The sequence below is a fragment of the Scyliorhinus torazame genome, unplaced genomic scaffold (assembly GCF_047496885.1).
Source record: "Scyliorhinus torazame isolate Kashiwa2021f unplaced genomic scaffold, sScyTor2.1 scaffold_824, whole genome shotgun sequence".
Lineage (NCBI taxonomy): Eukaryota > Metazoa > Chordata > Chondrichthyes > Carcharhiniformes > Scyliorhinidae > Scyliorhinus > Scyliorhinus torazame.
Genome location: NW_027308551.1, coordinates 74699 through 84262, shown reverse-complemented (window position 1 = coordinate 84262; position 9564 = coordinate 74699).

Genomic DNA, 9564 nt, shown 5'->3' with positions numbered 1-9564 from the left:
TAAACTTGAAGAATTTGAAACAGTGGAAATTCGGTGCAGAGTGGAAGCGGTGATCGTTGCTTTTTCTCCTTTGTAACTTCTAAATGTTCAGATTGTTCTTGTCCTGCTGCAGCTGAGGCTATAAGGGAGAGAGCTGATTGGTAAGTAGTGGGCAAGGTCGGTAAGTCTTTTCAACTTTTATCACTTACAGTTGAAAATGTTTTTTGGATTATAAACTGTAAGGGCTATAATTGGTAGTAAGAAGGAAAGATAATTGGATTTAATCTAATATCAAGCATCTTCCAAAGGTTTAATTTAAAGGGGTAATTCATGGCAGGAGAGCGCAAAGCCTTGATTTGCCCCATGTGGGAAGCTGAGAACATTTCCAGTATACCTGGGACCAGCATGTGTGCATGAGGTATCTCCAGCTGCAGCTCCTGGAAGCCCAGATTTCTGAGCTGGAGCGGCGGTGGGGACACTGTGGAGCATCCGTGAGGCAGAGACTGTTGTGGAAATCACGTATGGAGAGGTGGTCACACCGCAGGCAGGAAAGGAATGGATGAGCACCAGGTAGAGCAAGAGAGCTGGGCAGGCAGTGCAGGAGTCTCCTGTGGCCATTCCCCTGCAAAACAGATATACCGTTTTGGATACTGTTGAGAGGAATGACCTCTCAGAAGAAAGCAGCAACAGCCAAATTCATTGCACCACAGTTGGTTCTGCTGCAGATGGAGGAGTAAAAAGTGAGGAAAAGCAATAGTTATAGGGGATTCAATTGTAAGGGGAATAGATCAGCGTTTCTGTGGCCGCAAATGAGACTCTGGGATGGTATGTTTTCTCCCTGGTGCTAGGGTTAAGGATGTCTCTGAGTGGTTGCAGACATTTTGGAGGGGGAGAGTGAACATCCAGTAGTCGTGGTACACATTGGTACCAACGACAGAGGTTTAAAAAAATAAGGGATGAGGTCCTAAAAGCAGTATGTAGAGAGTTAGGATGAAAGTTGAGAAGTCAGACCTCAAAGGTAGTGATCTCTGAATTACTACCAGTGCCACATGCTAGTCAGAGTAGAAATAGCAAGATATATCCAATGTATAGCAGGCTGAAGAAATTCTGTGAGGGCGAGGGTTTTCACATTCCTGGGGAATTGGAACCGGTTCTGCGGAAGGTGGGACCTGTACAAACATACGGGTTACACCTGGGCAGGACCAGGACTTATGACCTAGGGGGAGTATTTGCAAGAAAGGTTGGGGAAGGTTTAAACTAAAATGGCAGGAGGATGGGAACCTGTGCAATAAATCAGAGGAGGAGGAAATAAAGGACTTGGACAGACTAGGAGAGTGGGCAAAGAAGTGGCAGATAGAATACAAGGTGGAAACGTGTGAGGTTGTGCACTTTGGAAGGAGGAATGGAGGCACAGACAATTTTTAAAATGGGGAAATGCTGAGGAAATCAGAAGCACAAAGGGACCTGAGAGTCTTTGTTCACGATTCTCTTAAGGTTAACATGCGGGTTCAGTCGGCAGTTAGGAAGGCAAAGCAATGTTAGCATTCATATCGAGAGGACGGGAGTGTAAGAGCAGGGATGTACTTCTGAGGCTGTATGAGGCTCTGGTCAGACTCCATTTGGATTACTGTGAGCAGTTTTGGGCCCTGTATCGAAGGAAGGATGTACTGTCTTGGAAAGGGTCCAGAAGAGGTTCACAAGAATGATCCCTGGACTGAAGAGCTTGTTGTTTGAGGAATAGTTGAGGATTCTGGGTCGGTACTCGGGAGTTTAGAAGGATGAGGAGGATCTTATTGAAACTTACAGGATGCTGTGAGGCCTGGATAGAGTGGACGTGGAGAGGATGCTTCCACTTTTAGGAAAAGCTAGAAGCAGAGGACACAATCTCCGACTTCCTTTAACACCGAGATGAGGAAGAATTTCTTCAGCCAGAGAGGGGTGAATCTGTGGAACTCTTTTCCGCAGAAAGCTGTGGAGGACAAATCACTGAGTATCTTCAAGACAGATAGATAGGTTCTTGATTAAGGGGATCGGGGAGCTTCTTGATTCAGGGGTTATGGGGAGAATGCAGGAAAATGGGGATATGAAAAATATCAGCTATGGTTGAATGGCGGAGTGGACTCGATGGGCCGAGTGGCCTAATTCTGCTCCTATGTCTATGGTCTCGTAAAAGGCAGAAAGGGGAAGAAGAAAAGTGATGGGCAGAGATTCAAAAAGGGTCACAGTGAAAAATATTGTGAGCGAGACAAGTAATGATAAAAAGACAAGCTTAAAGGATTTAGATTGAAATTAGATTTAAATTTATTGTTATGTGTACCGAGGTACAGTGAAAAGTATTGTTTTGCGTACAATCCAGGCAGATTGTTCCAGTTTGCATGAAAAAACATACGATATTTGCACAATGTAAATACATAGACATTGGGTGAAGCATGCGGATGTAGTGCTACACAGCAGAGAAGATGTGTGGAGAAATTAGTTCAGTCCACAAGGGGGTCATTCAGGAGTCTGGTAACAGTGGGGAGACGCTGTTTTTGAAACTTAGTGTGTGTTCTCAGACTTTTGTATCTTCTGCCCAATGGCAGAAGTTGGAAGAGAGAATAACCCAGGTGGGAACCATAGAATTTACATTTGGCCCATCGAGTCTGAACCGGCCCTTGGAAAGAGCACCCTACCAAAGCCCACACCTCCACTCTATCCCAGTAACCCCACCTATCCTAATGTTTTGGATACTCAGGAGCAACTTAGCATGGCCAATGTGGTAATTCCACAGTAACTTGTATACCCTGCACATCTTTGGACTGTGGGAGTAAACCGGAGCATCCGGAGTAAACCCATGCAAACACGTGGAGAAAGTGCAAACGCGAGGCTGGAATTGAACCTAGGTCCTGGAGCTGTGGAGGCAGCAGTGCTAACCACTGTCCCGCCATGCCGCCTCAGGGGTCTTTGATTATACTGCCCGCTTTCCCAAGGCAGTGGGAGATGTAGGCAGAGTCAATGGATGGGAAGTGGGTTCATGTGATGGACTGGGCTGTGTTCACGACTCTGTAATTTCTTATGGTCTTGGGCGAGCAATTTAATAATGATATTTAATGTCACAAGTAGGCTTACATTAACACTGCAATGAAGTTACTGTGAAAAGTTCCTAGTCTCCACATTCCGGCGCCCATTCGGGTACATCTTTGATAAAGGGTCATCTGGACTCGAATGTCATCTCTTTTCTCTCTCAACAGAAGCTGCCAGACCTGCTCAGATTTTCCAGCATTTTCTCTCTCTCGCCTACATCCAGCCGCGCGCACTCCCTGGATTCCTGCTCCTGGCCTTCCTCCCTTTCCCGTGATTCCTGCACCTGGCCTTTCTCACTATCTTGGGCTCTTACATCTGGTCTCTCCCTGAATTCGTACAACCGACCTCTCTTTTGCTGTCTCTCCCACTGGGAAGGTTGGGTTCCTGCTCCCGGCTTCTGTCTTTCCTTGAATTCCTGTTCCCGCTCTTTTTCTTTCTCACCCTGGATTGCTACACTCAGCCTCGCTCTCTCTGAATTCCTATACCAAGCCTCTTCTCACTCTTTCCCTCTCACTGGATTCCTACACCTGGCCTCTCTCGCTCCCTGGATTCCTATTGCTCTCTCTCTCTCCCTGGAAACCGACACTGTTCTCTCTCTCGCTCTCTCTCTGGATTTTCCTACTGCTCCCTCTCTTCCTGGGTTCCTCCTCCCGACCTTTCTCTTTCTCTGCCTGGATTGCATCCGACCTCTCTCTCTCCCTGGATTCCTGCACCCGGCCTCTGTGTCTCTCTCTGTCTCTCTCTCTCTCTCTCTCACCCAGTCGCTCTCGTGATTCCTACACACTGGCTCTCTCTCTCTGATCCCTGTAGAAGAACTTGGCGTATGAGGAACGGTTGAGGATTCTGGGTCTGTACTCCGAGTTTAGAAGGATGAGGGGTTATTGAAACTTACAAGGTACTACGAGGCCTGGATAGAGTGGACGTGGACAGGATGTTTCCACTTGTTGGAAAAACTAGAACCAGAAGACACCATCTCAGACTAAATGGACGATCCTTTAAAACAGATGAGGAGGAATTTCTTCAGCCAGAGGGTGGTGAATCAGGAACTCTTTGCCACAGAAGGCTGTGGAGGCCAAATCACTGCCTTTAAGACAGAGATAGATAGGTTCTTGATTAATAAGGGTCTCCGGGGTTATGGGGAGAAGGCAGGAGAATGGGGATGAGAAAATATCAGCTGTGATTGAATGCCGGAGCAGACTCGATGGGCCGAGTGGCCTAATGCTGCTCCTATGTCTTATGGCCTCTCTCCCTGGATTCCTACACCCCCCCCCCTCTCTCTCTCTCTCTCTCCCTCTCTCCTACACCCAATCACGCTCTCTCCCTCTTCCTCCTGCTCACTCTGCTAACCACTTTGCTACCGTGCCACCCTGCTATACCTGCGATGCAGCTAGATAGGATGCTTTCTGTGGTGCATCTGTAAAAATTGGTAAAAGTCAATTTGGACATGCTGAATTTCCTTAGTTTTCTGAGTGTTGTCGGCGCTGTTGTGCATTCTTGGTTGTAGCATCGACGTGGATGGACCAGGATAGGTGATGTGTACACCTAGCAATTTTAAGCTGTCAACAATCTCGACCTCGGCACCATTGATGCAGCAAGAGGTATGTGCAACACTTTTCTTCCTGAAGCCAGTGACCAGCTCCTTAGTTTTGTTAACATTGAGGGAGAGATTGTTGTCATTGCACCATGCTGCTTGGTTCTCTATCTCCCTCCCGTATTGTGACTCATCGTTGCTCGAGATCCGACCCAGGTGGAGTTGGAGCCGAATTTTGCCACGCAGTCGAGTGTGTATAAAGAGTATAGTAGGGGGCTAAGTACACCGCCTTATGGGGCTCCGCTATTGAGTATTATCATAGAGGAGGTCCTGTTGTTTATCCTTCCTGATGGTGGTCTTATGGGTCAGGAAGTCAAGGATCCAGTTGCAGAGGGAGGAACGAAGACCTAGTTTTTGGAGTTTGGATATGAGTTTGGCAGGATTATGGTGTTGAACATGGAGTAGGAGTCTAATAAATAGGAGTCCTTGTCGAGATGCACTGGGGATGAGTGTAGGCCTAGGGAGATAGCGTCTGCTGTGGACTGATTTTGGCGGTGTGCGAATTGCAGTGGATCAAGACTTTCTGGAAGTATGGAGTTGATTTGTCTCAAGACCAACCTTTCGAAGAACTTGATAATGATAGATGTCAAGGCCACCGGATGGTAGTAATAGAGGCACGGTGCCTGGTCCTTCTTTGATTTATGATAGTCTTCCTGAAGCAGGTGGGATCCGTGTAAGGAATTGGGAGAGGTTAAAGATGTCTGCAAACTCACCCGCCAGTTGGTCCATGCAGGATACGAGTGCACGCCAGGGACTCCTGTTGCTTTCCGTGGGATTCACTGTCAGAAGGCTTCAGAGGCTGTGACGGTAGGTATGGGCGTGTCCAAGGCTGTTGGGAGTGTTGACAACTGTTTGTTGGCTTCCTGCTCAAAATGAGCACAGAATAAATTGAGTTCATTGGAGAGGGGTGCGCTATTGCCGGAGTTTCTACTCTGCTTTTCCTTGAGCCCATTATGAGCCTTTACACAACCGACGAGAGTCTGTATCGTTAGTCTGTGACTCTAGCTTAGTCTGGTATTGCCTGATGGCTTTGCAAGGTTGTACCCAAATTTCATGTATAGGTCAGGGTTGCCTGTCTTGAACGCCTCAGACCTGGACTTCAGTAAGGTGTGGATCTCTCGGTTAAACCATGTATTCCGGTTGTGGAACGCACGTACTACCTCCTTTGGCATGCGATCATGAGCACCCTTACTGATGAAGTCTGTGATGGTGGTGGCATACTCGTTGAGGTTGGCTGCTGACTCCCAAGCAGTCATGTAGGAGCTCTTCTGTTGCCTCAGGCAAGCATTGCATGACCTTCTTAACCGGATTCTCCTGCTTGAGTTTCTGCTTATAGATCGGGAGAAGGAGCACCATCTTGTGGTCTGATTTTGCGAAGTGTGGTCGGGGGGTGGATCAGTAGGCGCCCTTGATGTTTGTGTAGCAGTGTTCATGTTGGGGGCCCCTGGTGGGACAGGAGAGGTATTGGTGGAATTTTAGCTTTGTGTCTTAACGCGCGGAGCATTCGCAGTAAAGAGGATAAGCTAATCGTAAAAATGGACATAATTGGGTATGATATAATCGGGGTTGCGGACACATGGCTGCAGGGTGACCAGGGATATTCCGTATTTAGGAAGGACAGACAAAAAGGAGGTGGAGTGGCAGTGCTGGTCAAAGAAGAACTTAACGTAATGGTCCGGAAGGATATTAGCTCTGACAATGTGGAACCTTTATGGGTAGAGCTGAGAAACACCAAGGGGCAAAAATATTAGTGGGTGTTGTATATAGATCCCCAAACACAGTGGCGATGTTGGGAATGGCATTAAATAGGAAATTGGAGACGCATGCGATAAAGAACATGTGTGAATAAGGGTGATTTTAAACTGCATTTAGATTGGCAAATCAAATTAGCCACAATACTGTAGAGGAGGAATTCCTGGAGTGTAAATGGGATTGTTTTCTGGTCCAATATGTTGAGGAACACAGACTGTGTACTGTCATTGGCAATCTAGTGTGGACGACCCCTTGGGGATGACCGACCATAATATGATAGAATTTTTCATCAAGGTGGAGAGTGAAGTAGTTGATTCTGAGACTAGAGTCCTGAATTTTAATAAAGGAAACTACGATCACATAGACATAGAATTTACAGTGCAGAGGGAGGCCATTTGGCCCATCGAGTCCGCACCGGAAAGACCAACCCCTCCACCCTATCCCCACAACCTAGTAACCCCACCAAATGTTTTGAACACTATGGGCAATTTAGCATGGCCAGTCCACCTAACCTGCACATCTTTGGACTGTGGGAGGAAACCGGATCACCCGGAGGAAACCCACGCACACACGAGGAGAACTTGCACACTCCGCACAGACAGTGATCCAAGGCGGGAATCGAACCTGGGACTCTGGAGCTGTGAAGCAACTGTGCTAGCACTGTGCTGTGTTGGCTTTGATCAATTGGGGAACGTTACTTGAAGGGATCACAGTGGGTAGGTCATGACAGACATTCTAGGAGCACATTGGGAACTGCAACAGTTGTTTATTGTAGTTATAATAAAATGGCAAAGGTGGCCAATCCATGACTAACAAGGGAAATTCGATCCAAGGAAGAAGCATACAAATTGGCCAAGAAAAATAACAGGTCTGAGGATTTGGATCGGTTTGGAATTCAGCAAAGAAGACCAAGGGATTGCGGGGAAAATAGGATGTGCGGTGACATCATGCAAGTGTTTAAACTAATGTGGCAGGGGGATGGGAACCGATGCAGAAAGTCAGAAGGTAGTAAAACAGGGACAGAAACAAAAAACAGTAAGGGGGAAAGTGTAAGGCAGAGAAGCCAGAGTCAAAAATCAAAAAGGGCGACAGTACAAGGTACAGTGACTGCGGGGAGCTCAGTGAATAGTCCCAGTAATACTAAAAGGAATAAAACGGGAAGTAAAAACATTAATGGTAAGCAACGCGGCAGGTTGTTATATGAAGATATGGGTTCAACGACAAGGAAATTTAGGAGAAAAATTAAGAGGAAAAATAATTTAGGCGAGGTTACTGATCAAGATGTTAAGATTCAAAACACAGGTATAAAAGCCAACATAAGTGTACTTTACCTGAATGCTCATAGTATTCGGAATAAGGTAAATGAGTTAATGGTGCAAATCATCATGAATGACTATGATTTAGTGGCCATTACTGAAACATTGTTAAAGGATGGTCACGACTGGGAGTTAAATATCCAAGGGTATCAAACTATTCAGAAGGACAGAGTAGATAGTAAGGGAGGTGGTGTAGCTCTGTTATTTAAAGATGACATCCGGGCAATAGTAAGGGATGGCATCGGTGCTATGGTGGATAAGGTTGAATCTATTTGGGTGGAAATCAGGAATAGTAAGGTGAAAAAGTCACTGATAGGAGTAGTCTATCGGCCACCAAATAGTAACATTATGGTGGGGCAGGCAATAAACAAAGAAATAACTGATCCATGTAGAAATGGTACAGCAGTTATGGGGGATTTTAACCAGGTTGGACAAAGGCAGCCTTGAGTTTATAGAATGTATCCGCGATAGTTTCCAAGAACAGTATGTAATGGAACCTACGAGGGAACAAGCGGTCCCAGATCTGGTCCTGTGTAATGAGACAGGATTGGTTAATGATCTCATAGTTAGGGATCCTCTTGGAAGGAGTGATCACAATATGGTGGAATTTAAAATACAGATGGAGGGTGAGAAGGTAAAATCAAACACTAGTGTTTTGTGCTTAAACAAAGGAGATTATAATGGGATAAGCGAAGAGCTAGCTAAGGTAGACTTTATGGTGAAACAGTTGAGGAACAGTGGAGAACCTTCCAAGCGATTTTTCAGTGCTCAGCAAAGGTTTATACCAACAAAAAGGAAGGACGGTAGAAAGAGGGTAAATCGACCGTGGATATCTAAGGAAATGAGAGTATGACATTGAAGGAAAAAGCATACAAAGTAGCAAAGATTAGTGGGAGACTCGATGACTGGGAAATCTTTATGGGGCAACAGAAAGCTGCTAAAAAAGCTATAAAGAGTAAGATAGATTATGAGAGTAAACTTGCTCAGAATATAAAAACAGATAGTAAAACAAAAAAAGAGTGGCTAAGGTAAATATTGGTCCTTTAGAGGATGAGAAGGGAGATTTAATAATGGGAGATAAGGAAATGGCTGAGGAACTGAACAGGTTTTTTGGGTCGGTCTTCACAGTGGAAGACACAAATAACATGCCACTGCCTGATGGAAATGAGGCTATGACAGGAAAGGAACATGAGATGATTGTTATCACTAAGGAGGTAGTGATGGGCAAGCTAATGGTGCTAAACATAGAAAAGCTTCATGGCCCTGTTGGAATGCATCCCAGAGTGCTTAAAGAGATGGCTAGGAAAATTGTAAATGAACTTGTGATAATTTACCAAAATTAACTAGACTCTGGGGTGGTCCCGTCGGATTGGAAATTAGCAAAAGTGACACCACTGTTTAAAAAAGGAGGTCAGCAGAAAGCGGGTAATTATAGACCAGTCGCTTAACTTCGGTAGTTGGGAAGATGCTGGAATCTATCATCAAGGAAGAAATAGCCAGGCATCTGGATGGAAATTGTCCCATTGGGCAGACGCAGCATGGGTTCATAAAGGGCAGGTCGTGCCTAACTAATTTAGTGAAATATTTTGTGGACATTACCAGTGCGGTAGATAACGGGGAGCCAATGGATGTGGTATATCTGGATTTCCAGAATGCTTTTGACAAGGTGCCACACACAAGGTTGCTGCTTAATGCATGGCATCAAGGGTAAAGTTGTAGCATGGATAGAGGATTGGTTAATTAATAGAAAGCAACGAGTGGGGATTAATGGGTGTTTCTCTGGCTGGCAATCAGTAGCTACTGGTGTCCCTCAGGGATCAGTGTTGGGCCCACAATTGTTGACAATTTGCATAGATGTTTGGA